The following is a 23,720-nucleotide window of genomic DNA, read 5'->3' on the forward strand; positions in this document are numbered from 1 at the left end:
CATTTTTTCATTCCCCTATATATTCTCAGGGGCCCCTAATGTATTTGCGCCACTTCTTCAAGTGTCTCCTGGGCTGTCCCAGCAGGAGACTCCTCTTTGATGCCTGTTCAGCCTCCGTTTAGGGTCCAGGGTGCAGGAAGAGATTGCCAGAGGTGGTGCAGAAGCAGGCTCTCACTGGGTGAACGCTGTGTGACCCCCGCGCTCATAGGAGGGTGTTTGTTGTACAATGGAGCAGCTTGAGTTCAGAGCCAGAGTCCGTTTGCCTCCCGAGGAGTAGAGTATTGCTGTGTTATAGCTCCCCAGAGCAGCTGTACATCCCTTTTAGGATTTGTCGCTGTAGCCTGGTCCGATTATCATCCTCAAATGGCATAGTTCCACTGAGGAGAATATAAGAGATAACTCCCAGAGCCCACATGCTCACAGAGTTTGTGTGAGGTTTGCGGACTAAGATCTCAGGGGCAATGACCTCAGGGGTCCCACAGGTGGTTTTCATCAAACAGACATCCCCCTTCTTCTGAGCGCTCGCCAGGCCAAAATCTGTGATCATAAGTTTTTTAATCTGTCCCAAGATGATAAGACAAGATGTTCTCAGGTTTTAAGTCTCAGTGCGTGATTCCTAGTTGTGCAATACTCCACACCCACCAAGACCATCTGGAGCACCCGTGTAGCATCTCTCTCTGTGAATGATCCTTTGGCAATAATCTGGCAGTAATCTGATCAATCAACATTCCGCCAGTGGCCAGTTCCATCACCATGTACACTCTCTCCTGCGTTTCAAACACTTCAATGAGCTGGATAATGTTGGTGTGACGGACCGGACGTAGGACGTTAAGCTCAGATTCACACTCTTCTCGTCCTTCACTGTACTTAGTCTCAATCATTTTAATGGCATATGGCTGTTAAGAGGCTTTGCTGATTAGAGAGCACTCTGCCGGGGACTTACTTGTCTTGCCTGTTATCCCACAGCTCGCGGAACCCGCTCCGCGGGCCCCGCATCGCGCTGTGTGAACTTCTGCAGCTTGGAGATTGGAGGGTCAGCTGGGGGAGTTTACTGACGGGGCTGCGAGCGGCGTGCGCTCAGGAGGGACTTCAACTCCCAGGAGCGCCTGCCAGCCCGGAGGACCAACACCTGGGCCGCTCTCCCCGACCCCTCCCACCCTTCCACCGACCGTTTTTAAGCAGCATTTCCCTGTGAGCGAGTGGGACGCTTTGCTGATTAGAGAGCACTCTGCCGGGGACTTACTTGTCTTGCCTGTTATCCCACAGCTCGCGGAACCCGCTCCGCGGGCCCCGCATCGCGCTGTGTGAACTTCTGCAGCTTGGAGATTGGAGGGTCAGCTGGGGGAGTTTACTGACGGGGCTGCGAGCGGCGTGCGCTCAGGAGGGACTTCAACCCCCAGGAGCGCCTGCCAGCCCGGAGGACCAACACCTGGGCCGCTCTCCCCGACCCCTCCCACCCCTTCCACCTCTTTCTACATTAATCCAATACTACTCCCGCAGCGCGCGAGAGCGCGCGGGAGAAGCCCGGGACAAGGGCGGGACCGTCTGTGGCCGTCCGGGGCCGCAGGAGGCCGGGCAGGGCCACCCATCTAACATTTATTCTTTCCTAAACTGTGGTTTCTATTTGGTTTTAATATTTGGTATTTTTTTTTTTTTTTTTTTTTTTTTTTTTATCTTGAGGTATATATCATGTATATTCATTAATTGTTTACTGAGACCCGTGAAATCTGAGACTCTTGTAAATCTCTTTACAAACATGCCCCTAAGGTCGGGTAAAGAAAGACAGGTTCAGGTTTCCACTTCAAATGGCACTTTTACAGGGACTATTGATCAATTTTTCACACGTTCTACTGCCGTTTTGGAAAAGGAGATAGCCTTGGTTGAAAAGCGTCTTTCGCTTGATATTATTACGGGCAAACGTTCCTCTCTTGGTAAAATTAGCGCGGACGTCCCCCCTGTCCCACTTACATTGTTAACTACAAATAGTAACGATATTAATGCGGAGTCGTTATTGTTAACTGCTCCCGATAACTATTCTGTGGAGGTAGTGGGGACAAACCAAGAAAGTGTATTTAACACTGCACAAGGCAACCTATCGAATGGTGGGACTACTGTTTTAGACCTGGTTAGTGAGAAATCTGGCCTTTCAGATTCGCCTAATCTTAATGTCAGTACTGAACATATGGATTCCACTTTTAGTTCACAACATACATCTTCCCATAACCGTGGGAAGCGTAAAAGGGTAGATTCACCTGACATAGATGTACAAACTGAGGGTGCGGGAAACTTTATTTCATCTCCCTCACAGCCACCTAATACTAATCTGACTGTCCATCCTGAGGAATGTAATCCTACAATTAGTATCTCAGAAGAAATTTTCCTGGCCAGGACTGAGTTACTACTCAAATCACTTCTTTTACCACTTTTCGAAAGGACTAGATTGTTAAACGATAAAATGGATGCCTTAGACAAATTGGTTAAAGATAATATAGTGTCATCGAATAAAATCCTTGCTGGCTTAGTACCAAAAGGATTGAATCCCCTCGCCCCTCCCACTAATTTGCCTACTACTATGGCCAATAATAATATAGGGGCCAATAATAATCATGGTAATAACAGCAAAAATACCTCCAAAGCGGGGTTATCTATTTCCAAATCAGCACAAAATAAAACAGTACCAGTTCCCAAAAAAGTAACCATGGAGAACTCAACTGGGCTAAAGTCTGCTGTAAACCCGCAGAATCAGAGAAACCCAACTTCTACACAGAATAAGGCTTTAAGTCATCACCCCAAATTTATCCCAAGGAAGCAGTGTGTGAATCTCCCCCCGGAATCAGTGCCGTATACTATTATTTTAACTGGTGTGGCTCCCCTTAGTAGTGGCACGAGAGAAACACACAAGGATCTTTACAATAAGGTCATATTTTGGCTTAATAAAAACCGTCCGCTTCCCCCCGATTTAAAACCTGAAATCCTTAATGTAAGGAGGGTGGACTGGGTAGGCTTTGAGAAGAAAGACCTTGAGGGTGACTGTGTGGTTATTAGTTTTAGAGAACCATGGGTAACTGAATTTATCAGTAGGGAAGCAAGATTTGGAAGGGTTGGAGATGTGCAAACACTATCACTGCATTATTTTTATCCTACCTTATACGCTACTAGACCCCAATCTCCAATCCACCACAAAAGAAGGGATAGGTTTAGAGGCAGATTTCAACCTGAAACTCCGATCTACCCAATGTTTTATCCTCGCCTTGCAAATCGGTTTGCACCATTGTCAGGGCTAGAAGGTGTAGATTGACAAGATGCTGAATCTTTAGATATTGGGGTACCTGAAGTTGTAGTAACCCAGCCCCTAATTAATTTGAAAACCCCTGAATTGGAGATTGCTTTAGGGTCCATCAATGTAATACAGAGGGAGGTAGAAAGGGATACACACCCTAACTGTACACCTAGCCCTTTGAATATAGTAGAAACTATGAGTCCAATGGTATCTATGGGAGAGAAACCACCTCACATTCTGACAGTTTTATCATGGAATGTAGCGGGATTGAGGGGGAAAATGTCAGAGGCTGAGTGGTGTTCCTTTATAGATTTACACGATATAATTGTTCTGCAGGAAAGTTGGTCAACAGAGCCTATCTATCGAGCTGGCTATCTTAACTATTATAAACCAGCCTGCAAAGGACTGAAGGGACGTCCGTCGGGTGGCCTGGTCATCTGGATAAAACAATCTTTAGCCTTTACGATTACAGACCTCCCCACTGTGAGTAATGATGTTCTAGCCCTGAAATTATGTGGTGTAAATAAACAGGTTTTTTTCCTTATTAATATTTATGCAAGAGGGCTACCAGGAGGAAAGCCCGCGAGTGTGATAGCTGAACTGGATTCTGTATTGAATAGTATTAGTAGAGATAAATGTGTTATGGTGGCCGGTGATTTTAATTGTTCTTTTGAACCTTTTCCTAGCCTTGTTGATGGGGGTTATGGGGAGATTGACCAGTTATGGAATATCCCTCATTTAACTATTCCACCAGTTAAAAAAGTTACTGAGGCTGCTATGCAGTGGTTAGGTCTGTGCCTTGATTGGAATTTGCGTGCAGCAAATGGCAGGACCAAATCAGATACAATGGGAATGGTTACATTTGATAATTCCCTGCACTCGAGTCGCATTGACTATTTCTTGTTAAGATTAGAATACTGGAAATTATTGGAGGATATGGCGGTGGTCACGAGATCTGAAAGCGATCACAATCCCCTGGCCGTAAAGCTATTATTGCAGGAGGGTTTGTTTTTGGATCCTGCAACCAGCATCTATACTGCAGATGCTGGTCTTACGAATGATTGCAGAAGGGTAAGATGGGCCAGGCTACTAGATAACCCCTCTATTATCAATAAAGTTGCCGATGAGGTCATAACTGCAACAAACCTGATAGTACCCTTATTTGATGAAGGAATCTCACCTGATCAAATTGGGATGATTCACGAGTCTCTTTTTAATAAAATTAAATCTTTTTTTATTGAACCAGTTAAAGGAAGGATAATAGTGCAATCTAAGTCTAAGTGGTACGACAAGTCTTGTCGTGCCGCCCATAGCTCTTTGTTATCTGCTATTAAATCAAAAATAGCCAGGGATATAAGGTTGGCCAGGGCAAACTACAGGAAAGTACTTAAAGAGGCAAAAACCAGATGGGATGACCAGCGTTGGTTGGATTTATACCAGGCAAGCACCTCATCCAACCAACAAAAATTCTGGGAGGTTGTTAAATGGGGTGGGACGGGTAATATGCATGTTCCTGTTAATTATGTTCCAGTTGAGCAATGGGTCAAGCATTTTGAGGCACAGTTTAGTGTCGCGGAACGGATCTCCCTTAACAATAGGGAAGATGCCAGCGTACAGTCTCCTGTGCCATCTCATGATCACATTGTCTTTACTAAATCAGAAGCGATCACCGCCCTAAATCAAGTGCAGAACGGTAAAGCCCCAGGTATGGACTGTATCCCTGCGGACCTTTTTAAGTATGATCAATTGCATTGGGTCCCGTATATAACACTTTTGGCAAATGCAATAGCTAGAGGGACTGAGATTCCCATCTCATGGAAAGGGGCAGAGATTCTGCCCGTGTATAAAAAAGGGGACAGAACTGATGCAGGGAACTATAGACCCATCAGTCTTATTGATGCCCTTCAAAAGGTTGTAGCTCGAATGTTGTTAGGAAAAATTCACTCATGGATGTCTGAAGTTGACATTCTGTCTCCTATGCAGGCGGGTTTTAGGGAATACACTAGCACAGTTGACCAGATATTAAGATTTGTCATGATTTTCTGGAAAACCGTATTCCTGAGAGGTGGCACGATATATGCTGCATTTGTGGACCTCAAATCAGCATTTGATTTGGTCCCAAGAGCAAAGATGTGGTCAGCCCTGAGAAGGATGGGTGTGCCTGCTGCACTCCTTGATCTCACAATCAGGATGCATGAGGGAAATTTTGCCAGAGTTAGATGGGGGCGGCAGGGTCAGGTCACAGACACCTTCCCCGTGACACGTGGAGTGAGGCAGGGCTGTGTCCTGGCTCCTACCCTGTTTATACTCTTCATTAACCAGGTGGTGAAATTTCTCACAGACACTCCGACTGATGCCCCTTCTTTGGGTGGGACTAAATTCCCTCTTTTAATATTTGCTGACGACACACTTATACTGGCTAAAACACAGAAGGGTCTGCAAGTGGCTATAAATAAATTTGTGGACTTCTGTAATGAGAATGACCTGGAAATTAACATCAATAAAACTAAGTTCATGGTCTTGACAAAAAATAAACCGAAGAGGGGGTATGTTACCATGAATGGGTCTAGTTTGGAGCAGGTTGAAGCTATGACATACCTTGGTGTTTCAATAGACTATAGATTAAGATGGAAAGAACAAGTGGCTGCGCTCAGTTTGAAATTTGCTCGCTTGTCCGGTTGTTTAGTGAAGGAGCAGCGATGCTCTCTCACTAAAAGAGTTTTACCGGCTCTTAAAATCTATAGTGCCAAAATTAGTTCAGCTATTTTATATGGGGCCGATATTTGGGGCTATGTGGACCTGTCTGTCTTAGATAGGATTCAGAGCAAATTCCTTCGTAACCTTGTCAGCCTGCCCCCTTCAACACCAGTCCTACCATTATTAATGGATATGGGCTTGTATTCCATCAAACTTCAAGCCCTCTACAGGATGGTAGCTCTATGGAGGCGCATATGGTCTACTCCAGAACTTGCCATGTTTGCCCGAGAAATACAGGATGTAAGAATGCAGCAGGGGGCCGGTGATATACCGTGGTTTAAGCAAATTAAGACCGCTCTGATCAAAATGGGTCTTCCTTTGCTCTGGTCTGAGCCAGGTTCAAATATTTTCCCTACAAAAAAAGACTTCAAGCTACTTTTCTGGTCAACGGTAAAAGTAGAACATGTTGTTCTAACGGAGAAACAGAACTTGACAGGTCAGTTTCTGCTTCATAAAATAGTCCCTCACATAGAGAACTATTGGGATGTTATTCCTAAAACATTAGATAGAAAATTATACCATCAGTTCCGTGTAGGAACACTTCCATTGAGGGCTTTTACTAATGGTTGGCAGAAGACAGAATCATCCTTTTGCCCCTGTTGTACCGTTTGCAGAGAAACATTAGGTCACTTTTTATTTGTATGTACTGCTTACAGTGACCCACGATGTAAATGGTTGAAACCAGTATGCTCCAGACTTAATACCCGAATGAGTAGCGAAGCTTTGTACATTCTGAGAACAAATACTGCTGAATGGCTATCCATTGGAATGGCTAAATTTCTTGGATGGGCTTGGCTAATCAGGATCAAGTCAGTTCGAAACTTATCGTCTTGAATAATTTTGAATAGCATGCTTTTGCATTATACTATGGTCTGTCCAGAATTGATGTCCAGTTTTCTTTCATATACAAATGTATATCTGTAAGTTTTTCTTTTTATATTTCTAGTAATTTTTCCTTTTTGACGTCTATAAACGTATGTTTAATTGGGAATTTTTAACTAACTAATTATTGTTACTCTTTATTTGCTTGTTAGTATTGCTTTGATATTTTAAGATTTTGTTAAATTATTTTGTACTGTTTGTTTTGTATGTGTGTCTTTTATGAATAACAATTCGCAATAAAGACGTTAAAAACTGAAAACTGTTAAGAGGCTTTGTGTTCCACATGGACTACCCGACTGAAACTGCCCCTGCCAATAAGGGCCTTAATGTCATACTTTGCAGTCACGCGAGGATCAAATTTTGCACAATATTTAGCCACCTTGTTCCTGCGGGGATCAGCATGTTCTATTTGGCTTGGTGGATGCCCACTGTGGTAAGGCTGGTGTGATGGGGAGGTGACTTGCTTTTGAGGGGGATACTGCCCTCATCTGTGATGAAGTGTTTGTATATGTCATTTTCATGGGACTCAACCCTTTTGACGAGATCCAGATGAACATCTTCTGGTGACTCTGCAAGTATTTTGCTCGCCCCACAGCCCATCGCTGTGGATGCTAATTGTCCATGAAAGCCTTCTCTCATGCAACACCAACATGACACTGGTTCTGGGAAAGCTGCTTCGATGCCCTTTTGGTAACACAGGGAGCCCGTGAGTCGAGCATAATGTCCATCATCCGATGTTGATCATTTAACGGATGTCTATTCTTTACTTGCTGGTATATATTAGGTCAGGCTGTGGTGCCATTCTAGATTGTTGGGGAGGAGTAGAGCCCTGGAGAGAGTGCTAAGGCAATTGACTTGTGAGGACGCTTACCTGTCTGCTCCTTTACCGTTTCAAATAAATCCTTCATGATAACCTATGCCTGTGGATTTAACACCTAACATAGGGATTATAGCATTTAAAAGTGAGGACTTAATATGGGAACATTTTGCTTGAAATCGTGTTGCCAATCACAATAAGGGTTTAACGAATAGGGCTGTTATTTACTGTTTCTATAAACATCACAAAACGCAGATATTGTTAACTTTTTTGTAAATAGCACCAATGTTTTTGTTTTAATTTGTATTTATTTTTCAAGAGTTAGTCTCAGTACCAAGTGCAGTCTGAGACAACCAAGAATCCGAATGCATCAATACATTTCATTATATGCCATTCCTACTGAGACTTCACTTTTTAACACGGTTTTAGACTTGTTTCTGATAATGAAACAATAGAAGTCTTCTGCTAGTGGAGCCTATTGACATTGCGTTCTTTGCAGCAAATTGTCAGGATGAAGATTCTGACACACATATCAAAATTCTATTATCTTTCTGTATTACTCCCATTATACTTTGCTTTCAGGACCTTGTATCTTTTCCTATTAGTCCTGATTTATGTGTCATGATGCAGCCCACGATGTACCTATTTCAAATGGTTCATACAATAGAAATGAACTGTTAGAATTTAAAGAAAGGCATGTCCTCAAATAACTTCTCAGGTATTTTATACTAAACAATCATATCATATAATTAAAATTGAAATACAGATTAAAAAGTAATTGGAATCCTAACATACAAAGATATAAGTGCCTTCACTATCAAACGAAAGTTATTGCAAATTAATTTCTATTATTTTTAGTCATTTTCCTACAGTGCCTCCTTTTTCTGACTCAAATATTATTTAAAAAATGTCTTGTTCACAGGAGGAACAATGGCAAAGTTAACATTTCCTTCAAATACATTCCTGACTGAAACCAACATTTTAATTATGTTGTCATCTACCCAAATCTGCTACATCTCCAGTGGTCTCCTTTAGTCAATTAAGGATTACACATAATTGAAGGAGGCAAGTAAAAACTGCTGTGTACCACAAATCACATTCATCCTCCATCAACTTTGCCACCTCCTCTACCTTTTCACAACAGGTCTCCCATCAGCGAACCGTTTCTTCTCTCTGTCAGTACTTCCTGCTATGCTACATCCCACCATTCTTTCCTCACTATGTGTAAAAAGCTTGGGAGGAAAAAGCTAACAACAACAAGGTTATCTGTGCTCTACAATAACAGCACTATTATCACTTAACTATAACATTCTGAATTAATTAAAGAAAATATTAATTATTTGTTGACCATTTGCTGTGGTTTTCTGCCTTTTACTGTGAGGCATTGTGTTTTACTTTTACCAAACAGATCCGGCACTTCAAAGTCCTGATTCGGTGTGGGCCGTAGATTTCTAATTTATTTGTAAACAGCTACTTGTGCAGGGATGGGAATTCCAAGGTGTTCAGTCATTACTTTACCCCTACAATATTCTCTAGTTTAATTTTTGCAAGTAAAACCTGAAAGTTACCTGTGAGAAAATGTCCAGTAAATTCCTACAGATGCTCAATTTTCTGTGGTAAGCATTTGGGCCAGATGTATGACCCTTTTTTTGCTGCCACAAAAGGGAAATCTTATTGTTTGCGATCGCAAAAAAGGGTAATGGCATCTACAAATGCTATTTTGCGAGTCACTAACTCACAAAATAGCATTTGCGACTCCCTCTATTAGGAAGGGGTGTCCCTTCCTAATAGCGAGGCACCATGCCATGTACAATTGTTTTGCAACCATATTTGCGGCCGCAGAACACTCGCAGCTTACCACCTACTTCAAGTAGGTGGTAAACCAGTTGCACACGGGAAGAGGTTCCCCAGGGGACCCCTTCCCCTTTGCGAGTATGTGAGAAAATATTTTTGAGAGCATGCAGTAGTCTCAGGGAGCACTGCCTGCCCTTAAAAAAATGAAACTGGAAAGAATTTTTTTTAAAATGCATCCTGTTTTCCTTTAACCTCTTCCATGCTCATGACGGAACGGTTCCCCGTCATGAGCATCGGTTGGCCTGTGCTTATGACGGTTCCATCCCATCATGGTTCCATAGACCCAATGGAACGTTCAGCACAGCGCAAGAACTTTAGCCGCGCTGAAGGGGTTAAGGAAAACGAGCTGCATTAAAAAGCAGCCCGTTCTATTTAAAAGCAGTCCCCAGACATGGTGGTATGCTAACCCCAGCAGGCCACCATTCCTGGGAGTGATAGCCATTCCTAATGGGGTTGCAAATTGTGCCTGCCTCATTAATATTCATGAGGCATGCAATTTGCAACCCCATTGGTAAAAGCGACTAGTGTCTGAGACACTCTTATGCATCCCACTTTGTGAGTCGCATATGAGTCCCAATTTGCGAGTCGCAAATTGGTGGGTTTTACATCTGGCCCCAAATTCCACATCAGGTGAGGTAAATACTGTACCACCATCGAGCCCACTGGATTCAGGGTCGTTAAGCACTGCTACATGCGATTTGGATGCTGGCAATGGGAGGGTTACAAAATGTCCTCATACAGTAACACAATAAGATATCACATCATTACCAAACAAAGAATTATTAGATGTTAGCCACTCCTTCGTGAAGCTATAATAGGCATTTTCAAACCCAATAGGTCTTGCCTTTTAGCTGCCAACGCAGGCCTCTTAGGTTTTCTCCTTCTTTTGTCCACACTGTATCAGCAAAAAGAGAAAAAAAATGCAATGGTTCAAAAGCATGCACGTGTCATCACTCACCGGTGAATCAGGATCATCATGCATACATATGCATGCATTATCATGCATGCATTATCATGCATCTTCACGCAGGCATAATGACATGGCAGCCATTTTGTAATTTTCTTTAATTTACCCTTTTAAGACAGCAGATACCTATCTTGGATAGTTACATTAAAACAATGTTAAGGGCACCAAGAGGTTTTCTTTTTTAAAGGAGTGGCCTGGCAGCAAATTGCATATGCTTAACATTTTTTTTTTAAAAGATTGAGACAGAGACTGAGGAAAAATGGTGGAGAAAGCAGGTCAGCTGGATGGTGTAAGCACCGACGAGTGACAGGAACAGCAGTGAGAATCAATAGTGGAAGTGGATGGGTGTGTAAAACCAAAGACAGAAAACTGAGCTGGACTGGAAGGGGTGGCAGAGCAATAGACAACTACAATCTTCTAGACCCATCACAGATGGTATATAGGACAAAAAATAGCACAGAGGCAACACTGCTGGCAGTGTCAGACAATGTTAGATCATGTACTGACCAAGGAGTGGCAGTTGCTCTGATATTGTTGGACCTGTCGGCGGCATTCGACCTGGTCACTCACAACAGTTTGCTGGAAACCCTCTAAAAAAAATCAATCTACTCCAACGTGTTGAGTTGGCTCAGCTTTTTTCAAAGTAGCCAAACACAATAAGTCTGCCTTGGTCAATTTCAATCCAAATCTAACCACATCAGCTGTGGTGTCCCGCAGGGAGCATCATTAAGCCCCACTTTATTCAATGCCTATGTTTCTTCACTGGCTAAAATCAGCAGGAAGTGGGGCATCGGTATATGCTCCTATGCAGATGACACGCAGCTGATGGTTGCCCTGGATGAAAGTCCAGCGGTCACTAAATCAAAGCTACATAACTGCCTTACGGAGATGGCTCAATGGATGCATGAGCACTGTTTAAAGCTGAACGCAGGGAAATCCGAGATCTTACTTTTCGGGGGTGCCAAAATTAGTTTGGGACGCCACATGATGGCCACACACACTTGGCACCACCCCAATTCCAAAACATTGCGCAAAAATCCTGGGCATCATTATTGATGACACCCTGTCCATGAAGGACCATGTACGGTCCCTTTGTGGCAAAGGTTTTGCTACCATGAAACTCTTGGCCAGGCTCTTCCCCTGGATACCATTGGACTGCAGAAGATTTGTCACGCAAGCCTTGCAGATTAGTAAAATGGATTATGGGAATAAACTATTTGTAGGCATAAACGAGCTCCTGTTCACGCGACTACAGGTGCTTCAGAAAGCCGCCGCCAAACTTGTCTGCAACAAGGGCAAGTTAAGTTCAGCCTCAACGTCCAATAAGAACTTGCACTGGTTACCCATGCGCCAAAGAGCAGCATTTAAGCTACTCAGTCACACACATAAGGCTCTGTACCGAATTGGCCCTAAAATACTCCAGGAGAAAATCAAGTTTTATGTCCCTACAAGGAGCCTGCAGTCACTTCATCTAGCTTTGGCCAGAACAAAGTGCATTAAGAAAGTGAGGACCGGAGGGCAATCATTCTATTTTCTGGGAGCTAGGAAGTTGAATGAGCTACCCCTGGACCTACGGCTCACTTCCAACTACGCACTGTTCAGAAAAAAACTAAAAACACATCTGTTCCCCAAGCACTAATACCCACTCTCGCAGCCGTACCAGGATATTCACTATTAGCGCCTCGATATCCCTCGGAATGAGTGTAGCGCTTTATAAATAAATAAAGGGAGAGTGAGCATTGCAGAGAGTGCTGGAGGCAGGAGTGGTTTGAGTGCGGAAGTAAATCACGAGGGAGAGGAACTAGAATAAAGTAGTCCCACGAATCAAAGCAATGGAAAGCTAAAAGCCTTTCAATCAAAAGGATGACAAGGAAGCTATGGTCCAGGGGAGGTACATGCACAAAAAAGAAAGAAAGTCATTGAATAAGAGTCAAGCAAATGAGTAGGCCTTTACAGAGTACACAGAGTTCCTCCTCCAAAAATCTCCACCACGTTATTTAAAGTACCTTAAGTGGCAGAGCGCATTTGGTCTTGCCTTTCAAGTTGATTTTTAGCACTGGGTGGTTGTACAGCGCAAATAGCACGAAGTATACGAGCCACAGTTTTCTCAGCAAAAATGGAAGGTTTCTCAACGCAAGCAGTAACCACCATCCGTGACCGCCCACGTTGAGAAATCTGACCGCCTGCATTGAGAAATATCGTCAGGAGGTGAATTTTCCTTGCTCACACTCGACAGCTTGATATTGGAGCAAGGACAAAACTTTGCTACATGGAGTGGAGCAGAGTTCTTTTGGAACTCTGCGTGGTCTGTAGATTTCAGAAAACCCTGCAAACACCGCAAATGGAGCGGAGTTCACCCCCCCAGGCCTACTAATGAGATTGACAAGAAAGGCAAACAATGTTAAATAGTGAGTTGACCCAAATCCCAATGTAAGTACAGAGCAATCTGTAGGTGACACCTGAAAAGGATATTTACAATAAGTCTAAATGGTCCGATGTATAAATTGAATGAATACTGCATATGCACACATCGTCGTTGATCTGAAGTATACACTGGCCTGGCAGTTCAGACTGGACTATTTCCAATGGAGCAGGGACAAGACTGATTTGCATATGACCAGGTCCAAACTGAGATGGCATGGTGGGCAAAAGAACGATGGACCTGTATATAGCCCAAGTAATTACCAGTGGCTGAGATTAATTCAAGCCTTCCATCCACCACTTTTTTGTGTCTCCCTAAGTCAGACAGGTATGCCCAGACATGGCTCCCATGCACACTGTGTCACTGGAACCAATCTACACCTGGCTGATGAGCCCTAACTAGGGCAAACCCACTAATGGACCGCTTGTGTTCCTATTCATGGGGGACCTGGCGTGGCAGATTGGTCTTGAATGTTCCCAATGCAGCAGGGTCAAAGTTGATTGGCATATGGCTGGTTCCAAACAGAAGTGGAATGGGGTGCAAAAAAACAATGAACTGAGGTGCGAACCTGAGTAATTACCACTGGCTGAGATTAATTTGATTAGACGTGCCATTTTGGTGCAAACCTAGGATTACAAACTTTTAAAAATCTCAATCTGTGTCAAGATCAATTTGGTGGATTACGGGAATGGCTATGTTCCACCAAAAGAACACCTCTCCGACCCAAGGTAACACAAGTGTTAATTTTTTCTACTAAACCACACAAAAGCTACTCAAATGTGGCTTTGCGTGTCTTTTGGATCAGACTGCATTGTAGGAAAGGGCCCCTGTTTGTCATAGTCATCCCCACTTTTTGGCACCAGTACTGATATTCTTTCACTGATGTGCACTGGGTCTCTGCTAACCAAGGCCCTGTTGCTGTGCTCTTTCCCTAAAAATCTGATACAATGGTCTTATTGGCACATAATTTACACACACTGGCACTCCCGTAAATCCCTAGTAAGTGATACCCCTGGTACCTAGAGCATGGGTACCAAAGAGGGTCCCTAAGGGCTGCAGCATGTATTATACTACCCTAAGGGACCCCTTACAAATTGCAAGCAGCCTGCAATGGAATATATGTAAGTCACCCCTACAGCAGGCCTTGTAGCCCTAAGACAGGGTGCACTATATTACACGTGAAGGCATATCTACATGAGCTGATATGCCTATGTGCTGTCTAGTTAAAGTACTAGATGGTACAAGTGAACAGGAAAGCCATTTTAAATGCATTTGCTGCGTAATGGTCATTACGCGTTCCCCAGTTACATGATGGCTTCACTGAAACCTATGGTGTTTGATATCAAACACCTTATCTTAATAAATCTAAACTGTTGCCAGTACAAGATGTATTATGACATGCACTCAGAAGGCAACATATAGGTACCCTCTGAAAAACCTACCACTATCTAGTATGCTGGCTGACTGGTCTCATCCAGTCTGCCACCACAGACATGTCTTTGATCCCCTGAAAGTAAGACCCACGCTCTCTGAGGCAAAAAACAATGCCTGCTCTGGAGGAAGGTGCTCACACCTCCTCCAGCAGGATGACTAATTATTTAGCAAATGAAGGCCAGTGACTTCAATGCTCCTGCCACCTTTGATATGAAACCCTGGCTTCTGTCGGTCCTGGGAGATGCCATCCCCTGTCCTAAAGGCCCATTTGCACCAGGACAGGTGGGAAATTAGCTATGCAAGTGGCTGCCTGATGTGCTCCGCAAAAGAAGGATTCCGCCATCCTATTTTATGGCAGAATTAGGAACTCTGGGACAGGGTTGTGCCCACTCCCTACAGGAAGTGGTCATATAGGGGTGTAGTGACCGCAATGGTAAGTAGCCCATTGGCTACCTTCACTCCCCTTAACACCCATAAATCCATTCTTTAGGTGGCTCCCAACATCACAAATACAGATTCATCTGACCAAAGAAGAAGTAGAACAAAGAAGAGCTGAAGAAACCAAGAACTGTGGACTGGCTGTGGACTTGGCACCCAAACCTGCCTGCCTGATCCTGTCTCAACAATTGTAAAGACCCACATTGTCCTGCAGCTGTGCATCCTCCAAATGCCTCAGAGGGCTGCCAAAACTTGGCCAACCTATCAGCATCTCCTTTGAGGTGGAGGACCCACTTCCCTGCAGCCTGTAGGCACCGACCACAACATCCGGTTCACTGACACCACCAACTCATCAGGACCACCAAAAGGACCGCCTTCAAGGACCACCTAGACAACAATGCACACAACATCAAAGAGCTCTTCAGCCCCTTGAAAGAACTCTCCAACCCCAGCTCCAACACCAACTGCATTCCACCATCACAGGACCTATGCGACTCCCTGGCCACCTTCTTTCATCACAAGATCACCGACATCCACGACAGCTTCAACTCCGACGCCCCCGCACCCACCACCGAGACCACCAACCCAGCGACCTCCACCCGCACCAGCCGCCTGACCGCCTGGTCCACCGTCAGCGACGAAGACACCATCAAAACCATGAACTCCATCCACTCCGGATCCCCTTCCAACCCCTGCCCTCACCACGTTTTCAACAAAGCCAGCACTACCATTGCGCCCCACCTCCGGAAAACAATCAACATCTCCTTCGAAACAGCAACCTTCCCGGGAAGCTGGAAGCACGCCGAGATCAACGCCCTACTGAAAAAACCCAAGGCGGACCCCAATGACCTCCAGAAATTCCGGCCCATCTCCCTGCTTCTGTTCCCGGCAAAAGTGACAGAGAAGATTGTCAACAAACAGCTAACCCGCTACCTTGAAGACAACAACATCCTGGACCCTTCCCAACCCGGTTTTTGCAGCAACCACAGCACCGAGACCGCCCTCATCGCCGCCACTGACGACATCAGGATCCTGATGAACAAGGGAGAAACAGCCGCCCTCATACTCCTGGACCTATCAGCAGCCTTCTACACGGTCTGCCACCGCACCTTATCAGCACGCCTCCATGACGCCGGAATCCGAGAGAAGGCCCTGGCCTGGACCACATCCTTCCTCTCCGGCAGAACCCAGAGCGTCCGCCTCCCATCCTTCTGGTCAAAACCCACCGAGATCATCTGCGGCGTCCCTCAGGGATCCTCCCTCAGCCCGACGCTGTTCAATATCTACATGGCACCGCTCGCCCATAGCCTCAACATAATCTCCTATGCTGACAACACCCAACTGATCATCTCCCTCACCGAAGACCCCCGCCAAAGCCAATCTCCACAGAGGAATGAAGGCCGTTGCCGACTGGATGAAGGACAGCAGACTAAAGCTGAATTCAGACAAAACGGAGGTCCTCATCCTCGGACCCACCCCATCAGCCTGGGATGACTCCTGGTGGCCCACATTGCTAGGCACCACCCCGGAACCCAGCGACCACACACGCAACCTGGGGGTCATCCTCAACTCTGCCCTCTCCATGACCAAGCAAGTCAACGCCGTCTCCGTGTCCTGCTTCAACACCCTCCGAATGCTCTATAGGATCTTCAAATGGATCCCCACCGACACAAGAAAAACCGTCACCCAGACCCTCGTCACCAGCAGACTCAACTACGGGAGCGCCCTTTACTCAGGAACAACAACCAAGCTCCTGAGACGACTACAACGAATCCAGAACACCTCGGCACGACTGATTCTCAACATCCTCGATGCAGCCACATCACACCCCATCTGAGAAGCCTACACTGGCTCCCCGTCAACCAGAGGATCACCTTCAAACTTCTCATCCACGCACACAAAGCGCTACACAACACCGGACCTACATACCTCAACGACCGATTCAGCTTCCACACCCCCAACCGCTGCCTCCGCTCTGCCAGCCTCGCCCTCGCCTCAGTTCCTCGTATCCGGAAAACCACTGCCGGCGGCAGATCCTTCTCCTACCTTGCCGCCAAAACCTGGAACGCTCTCCCTATCAGCCTACGACAGACCCAGGACCTGCTGGCCTTTAGAAGACTTCTCAAGACCTGGCTCTTCGATCAGTAGCAACTCCCCCCTGGCGCCTTGAGACCCTCACAGGTATGTAGCGCACTTTAGAAATGCAGTGATGATTGATTGATTGACTGTAGCCCACAGAGTCGCCCAACACAGCAGTCACACAGAAGGAGGTCACTATGCTCCAGGTGGGTAGCCCTATCTCCCCACCAAGCCTGATATGCCAGGACTCCCAGGAGCCACCCTGCCCTAATACCTATGGTATCGGACCCCTTGCAGCAGCAAAGGCTTATTCAGTGTCCAGCCCAGGTACCAACACTGTCAATACCGACCTACCAATGAGGGGCATTAGTACCAGAGAGACCATCATCATCAAGAGTGGCCCTGCTGTACTGTTTTTCCGCCCTCTTCAGGTGAACCCCAAAAGTGAGATCCTCCAATGCAAGCAACCCATCGGACAAAACACCTCTGCACCTGAGCCCCACAGCCCGAGTACAAGCCTGCAGGCAGGGAACTTGCCCCAGAGACCCTCAAGAACTGAGCCCCCCCTTTAGGTTCCAACAGACTTGTACCAAAGTCCCTACTTGCTGCATCGTTCTGCTAAGGTTTTCTCCTTAGACTTCAGACGTAGCGTTCAAGCCTACCCTTGCGATCAGTACCTCTGCATCCGGACACACCAAGGTATGTAAATCAAAACTGCTGGGGGTTCTAAGGACCTTGGCCCTATCAAGTCCAGAATAACTATCCTCTAACTCGATTGCAAGTACCCTTATGCAATGCATGATTCTCCCATAGGATAACATTACAGCCCTCGAGGCTCCTGCCTCAAGCCTGTATTTTCTGCCTCCCTGAGAATCACTAAACTGCAAAGTACTTAACTAAACTCATAGATTTTGGTGTCTAAAATTAATATAAAAATCAATGTTATTTTTCAAAATTTGGTGTCGAATTTCCTACTTGAGTGTGTGTCTGATTAATTGACTCTGTGTGTACAAAAAATGACTAAGGCTGCTCAACCACACTACCACAAACAGAGGATTTTGGAATTGCTAGAGCAAGCCAGTGTACACTAATGAGGGATACATGAGCTCTCTGCCCAGTGCACCTTATTTTGGTACACAAAATAGAGAGCCAGCTTCCTACATGCCTCAAAATGCGATGCAACCAAGACGTAATATGTTAGTATATCTGAGCCCTAGATGAAAATAATTGACAATTTCCATCTAATTCAGAGTTCAATTAAGCAAAAGTGCTGATATATAAAGAACAGCTTTAAATATATGTCCTAGATTCCAGTCAAAGGTATTGATGAAGCACAGTCATTAAAAAAAGAAACGATAGTCAGCACATTTAAACCAAGCTGCTTACCATTGGAGAATCTTACATTTGGAGGGGAAACTGCAATTTCCTTGCAGGGAATTCACTAACATTTAACAAACGTTCAGACATTTCCAGCAATCAGTTCACAAGTTCTGCGTCTGCTGGATGGTTCAGGGGATGGCAGACCCCAGTTAGTGATGCCATTGTGACTACTTGGTGATCATGGGGCTTTCAGCACCAGTCTGCTTTACTTTATCTCGCTGGAATGGTATGGAGGTGGGGCAAGAGACACAAGAGGTCTGCTGGGCTCTGACTCCCTCTGAGCATTCTGGGACACATTGACAGGCTTTACAAGGCCTACATGAAGGTGTCAAAGAACATGTATGGCTCTCTGGAATCTCAACTGTCTCCCAAGGGTCGACAGGGAAACCACGGATAAGAAATATATTACATCAGAGAGTGTCAACTGAAAAGGTCAGGGGTAAGAACAGTAATTGCATTGATGCAGGAGAGGGAGCAATGATCCAGATAACAGTTTTTAGCTTTGTGATATTGCATGTCTTTAGAAGTAAAGAACACAGCATTAGAGGTAACACCTTTAAATACTGCATCATTAAAGTGTATTTCTGTCAATATTATGTGACATGTTTAAGCAGTGGGGTTGCAGTTGAGGAACAATAACACAACAACACATTAAAATAATTACAATACCACAAAAACCAACAAAACACACTAACAGAAAATGTTAAGAGAGCAACACAAGAATCACAACACATCAGCACAACAGCCGACGCAGCAGGAACATGATTGACCCCATCTTCTCTGCCAGCAAAGAATCACTTTTAGCCACACCTCCGAACTCCTCTGAACCAACCACCACTGCATTAATTTTACCATCACCAAAACCCAACATACACCACCACACCCACCGCCCCCAGCGATGTAACTAAAACCAGGTTGCCTAAAAACATCTCACCACCTCCCTTATCAAAACCACACCAACAACATCCACAGATATCAATATTGCAGCACCCAACCTCCACCAAAAGATCTTCAACTATTCTGACGCGCTGGTGCCCCTCAAGAAAGCACCCAGCAAGCAACACTCCAAGAAAGCCAGTTCTTTCACTGCCACCCTCCACGAGTCCAGTTGCATCTGTAGAGGGTTTGAGAAGAGATGGAAAAACAACAAAATCCCAGAAGCCCACACAGCCTTCAAAGCCACTGTCACCGCACACCACCTCCTTTTCAAAACTGGAAAGAAAATAGCCCTCCAAAACAGAATCAGTGCCAATGCACACAACCGCAAAGAACTCTCCACCATTGTCAAGGAGTTCACAAACCTAACAGCAGGACCACAGAAGTCCCACCCTCCCAAGAACTCAGCAACAAACTCAGCACTTACTTCCACCACAAGATCAAGCAGATCTACAACAGCTTCGACACCCAAGACCCGCCCATCACTCCCGTCATCACCACACGTGAAAACAACACCCCCAAAAGATACTGCTCAACTGGAAGCTTCTCACCATGGATGACACTCTCAAGATCATGAAGAGCAACCTCAGACCCATGCCTGAACTACATCTTCAACAGAGCTGCCACCTCCATCGCCCCCGAATTCTGTAGCAACATCAACTGCACTATCAAGACTGCCACCTGTAAACATGACAGGAAACATGCAGAGATCAACCTCCTGCTGAAGCAACCATCTGCTTACCCAACAGACCTCAAGAATTTCAGACCAATCTCCCTGCTCGCCTTCCCACCCAGGTCTTTATGACGGCCAAAGCCCAACTCTCCAAGTTTATTGAAGCCAAACACACCCTGGACTCCTCTCAATCTGGCTTCTGCAGCAACCACAGTGCCGAGAACGCCCTCCTCACTGACACCAATGACATCTCCTATCTCCTTGACTGGAGAGAAACAGCAGCCCTCATCCGCCTGGACCTCTTGGTTGCCTTCGACACCTTCTCCCACTGCACCCTAAGCACATGACTCCGGTATCCGTGACAAAGCCCTGGACTGGATCCATTCCTTCCTCACCGGTAGAACACAGCGAGTCCAACTACCACCCTTTCTCTCAGAACCCATGGAGATCGGCTGCGGAGTCTCCCAGGGCTTCTCCCTGAGCCCCATCCTCTTAAACATCTACATGGCCCGATCGCAGCCAAAGCCAGGAACCACAGACTCAACATTGTCTCCTACACTGATGACACCCAGCTGATCTTCTCCCTCACCAATGAAACCACAATCGCCAGAAACAACTTCCACGATGGGATGAAGGCTGCCAATACCCGTATTAGAGACAGGTGCCTTAAGCTCTACTCGGACAAGACCAAAGTCCTCACCCTGGGACCCAACACCTCCACTTGGGAAAACTCTTGGCAGTCCACCATATTAGGAACCCTCTCCACACCCATGGACCACGTACGAAACCTCAAAATCATACTGGACCTCTCACTAATGATGAACCGCTGTCTCTTCATCATGCTTTCACACTCTTCACCTGCTTTGAAAGACCTTCAGATGGATCTACACTGAGGCCTGAAAGACGGTCACCCACACACTTATCAGCAGCAGACTCAACTACGGCAATGCACTCTAAGCAGGCACCACCCAGAATCACGTCAGGAAACTACAGAATGTTCAGAACACCACTACCAGACTAGTTGTCAACATCACCAGTGAGAGAACATCTTCAAACACCTGTGAGAACTCCACTGGCTCCTAGTCAACAGAAGAGTCACTATCAAGCTCCTCACACATGCCTACCAAGCCCTCTACGATGCCAGACCTGCATACCTGAACCAATGCCTCTCATTCTGCATACATACGAGACACTTCCGCTCCACCAATATGGCCCTTGCCACTATCCCTCAGATCTGCAAGACCAGGACCGGAGGAAGATCTTTTTCCTACCCTCTCACCAAAACCTGGAACACCCTGCCTATCCACCTCAGTCACTGACCCACTTCAGGAAGGATCTCAACACCTGACTCTCCGACTGAACCTCAGTGCCCAATAGGAACTGTTGCCCCCCCCCCAGTACCTTGAGACCCTCATAGCTGAGTAGTAATGCTTAAGAAATATTGATTAATTTATTTATTGACAAGAATGTAACCAACAATGCAAAGCCAGAAAATGCAATTGAGCAGTACCACACAAAAACACATGGACAAGATAAATGTATAAAATATGACAGCACCATACCAACAAACAACACACCAACACACACAACTACAAAGAACCCCAATGCACCAATTCATAACAAGAAAAACAGCCCAACACTAAATAACCTTTCAAAAGAGTGCCAGCACATTACAAACAAGAAAATAACAACACAACTTAAGAACACAAAAAAGACAGCCAGAACACAAAAACAAAAACATAATACAATTATGTTGTGTTTTATGTTCTGATGTGTTTGCATGTGTTGCATTTCAGTGTGTTCTTTTGTGTAGTTCTTTTGTGGAATTGTTTTATACTATTTTGAGTGTGTTGGATTTTAGTCTGGTTTATTGCTGTTTATTGAGATGTATTTTTTCATTGCGCTGTGTTATTTTGATAGTATGCTATGTAGTTTGATTTAGTTCTGTCACTGTACTGTGTTGTTGTTCCTTTGTTACCGTGTTTCATTATATGGCTGTTCGGTTATATTTTGGTTTGTTGGGCTTTGTTGTGGTTGTTTTGTGCTGTTGTGCTGTTGTATTGTGTTATCTTGCTCTGTAGTGCTGTTACACTTTTTTATGGTGTTGTTGTGTTGGGATTTTAGTCTGTTGTGTTCTTCGTTGCTTTCTTTAGTGACTGGAACAAATGTTGCTAGATTTCTAGCCTGAAGGAGCACACTATACAAACGTTCAGTGCACATAAACAACTACTTTAACCAAAGATGGTAAAATCATACTGATACAGCTTAACATCTTTACATGGGCCCAATCACACTAAATCCACATCATACTATCATTTGAACTGTATTTGACTTTGTTAGCCACAATAACTGTCAACAGCAGTTCAGTTTTATGTGTGAAATGTTATTTATAAAAAAAAGCCACTGGAGCAATTCCAAACATATCACTTGCCATATGATGCTAATATCCTGCATTTTGCAATGTAATGCTGACAGTTAAGCAAATATATATGCCAGGATTTGCCAATGACTAATTAAAATATGACTAACAGAAATGTACTTGCATAATAAGCTGAGTACTGCTGACGCATTTGAATACTGCTGACACAAACTGTTTATCAGGCAGCACCAAGCCTTAACCCAGTGTTTATTTGTTTTTAATTTGGAAAACAAAATACAATTACATGCCAAATAGATATCAAGCATAAGGTGATATCATCACAGCAGATATATGATGATCTCAAGAGGTATAGAAGGGCTATGATTAAGATTACAGGCAAATGTTGAAGTTATTGCAATAAAACACAATGGTTCAGCACTCCCACACAGTACACAGTGACAATAATAGTCAAAACGATAATACAAAAGAATCAGTTCAGTAGGACTTAAAGTTTTCTTTTTTTTCCTTTTATTCAAAATCTTCATACGAAGCATAGACCATAAAATATTGGACAAAGTGCAGTCATTCTTTGCCCTATACCCCTGTTGTTCTAGTATTGTATCACATGTTGAAGTTATCATTGCAAAGAATCATGCAGTAGGGTTGTTAGAAAAGGGGGTCTCTTGTTGGCAATGGTTTGAACCTTTGTTTATGTAGAGACCATACTCCTAGTCAGGGTAAGGGGATACACTTCTAAAATAACAACTGCCTACTCCCTTGGTAGCTTGGCATGAGCAGGCAGGCTTATCTCACAGAGCATTATTGTACACATACAGTAATACAGTGAAAATACAATAAAGGGGCTCCACACCATTTAGAAAATAAGTAATCGTCATCTAAACTAAACAAGACCAAATATGACAAGAATCCAACATACAATCCTGTAAAAATAGTTACTGTGCAAAATAGCCCTCAAATTGCAGGAATAAAACAGTTCCTCCGACTTAGTAGCTCTGTTCGGGGCTACCGCAATAATGAACAAAACAGAGTTTAGCAATTTCAGCTAACTCCGTTGGTAAGGGTCTGCTAAAGCATTGAAAGACTCAGAGACAGTACCTTACTTGTTGCGGCCAATGTGCTGATGCGAGTGGGTCGGGAAAACCATTGCAGTTGCATTGTGAGCTGAAAGTGTTACAGAGTGCGGTGTCCTTGCTGCTCGGTGCAGGCAGCTGCTCATTTATGGAGTCGTTAAGATCAAGGCTTGCATTGCAGGGTGAGACGTGCTTGATGCGGTGCTAGCAAGCCACCATGTGGGGACGGAGCTAGTTGATGTTTGAGTCGGGGAGCGACGGAGTCGTGATGTCTGTGCAGTGTGTAGCAAAGCGGTGCAAAGTGCGGTGCCCAAAGGACAAAGTGCAAGCAGTGCTTCATTGACGGAGTCT

At 44.8% G+C, this 23,720-nt stretch overlaps 1 pseudogene; it reads right to left on the minus strand.

Moving 5' to 3' along the window:
- Positions 1-289: 289 nt before the first annotated feature.
- On the minus strand, positions 290-7,519 carry LOC147662974 (serine/threonine-protein kinase H1 pseudogene; annotated as a pseudogene).
- Positions 7,520-23,720: the final 16,201 nt, after the last annotated feature.

This window comes from Lissotriton vulgaris, unplaced genomic scaffold (genome assembly GCF_964263255.1).
Source record: "Lissotriton vulgaris unplaced genomic scaffold, aLisVul1.2 SCAFFOLD_747, whole genome shotgun sequence".
NCBI lineage: Eukaryota > Metazoa > Chordata > Amphibia > Caudata > Salamandridae > Lissotriton > Lissotriton vulgaris.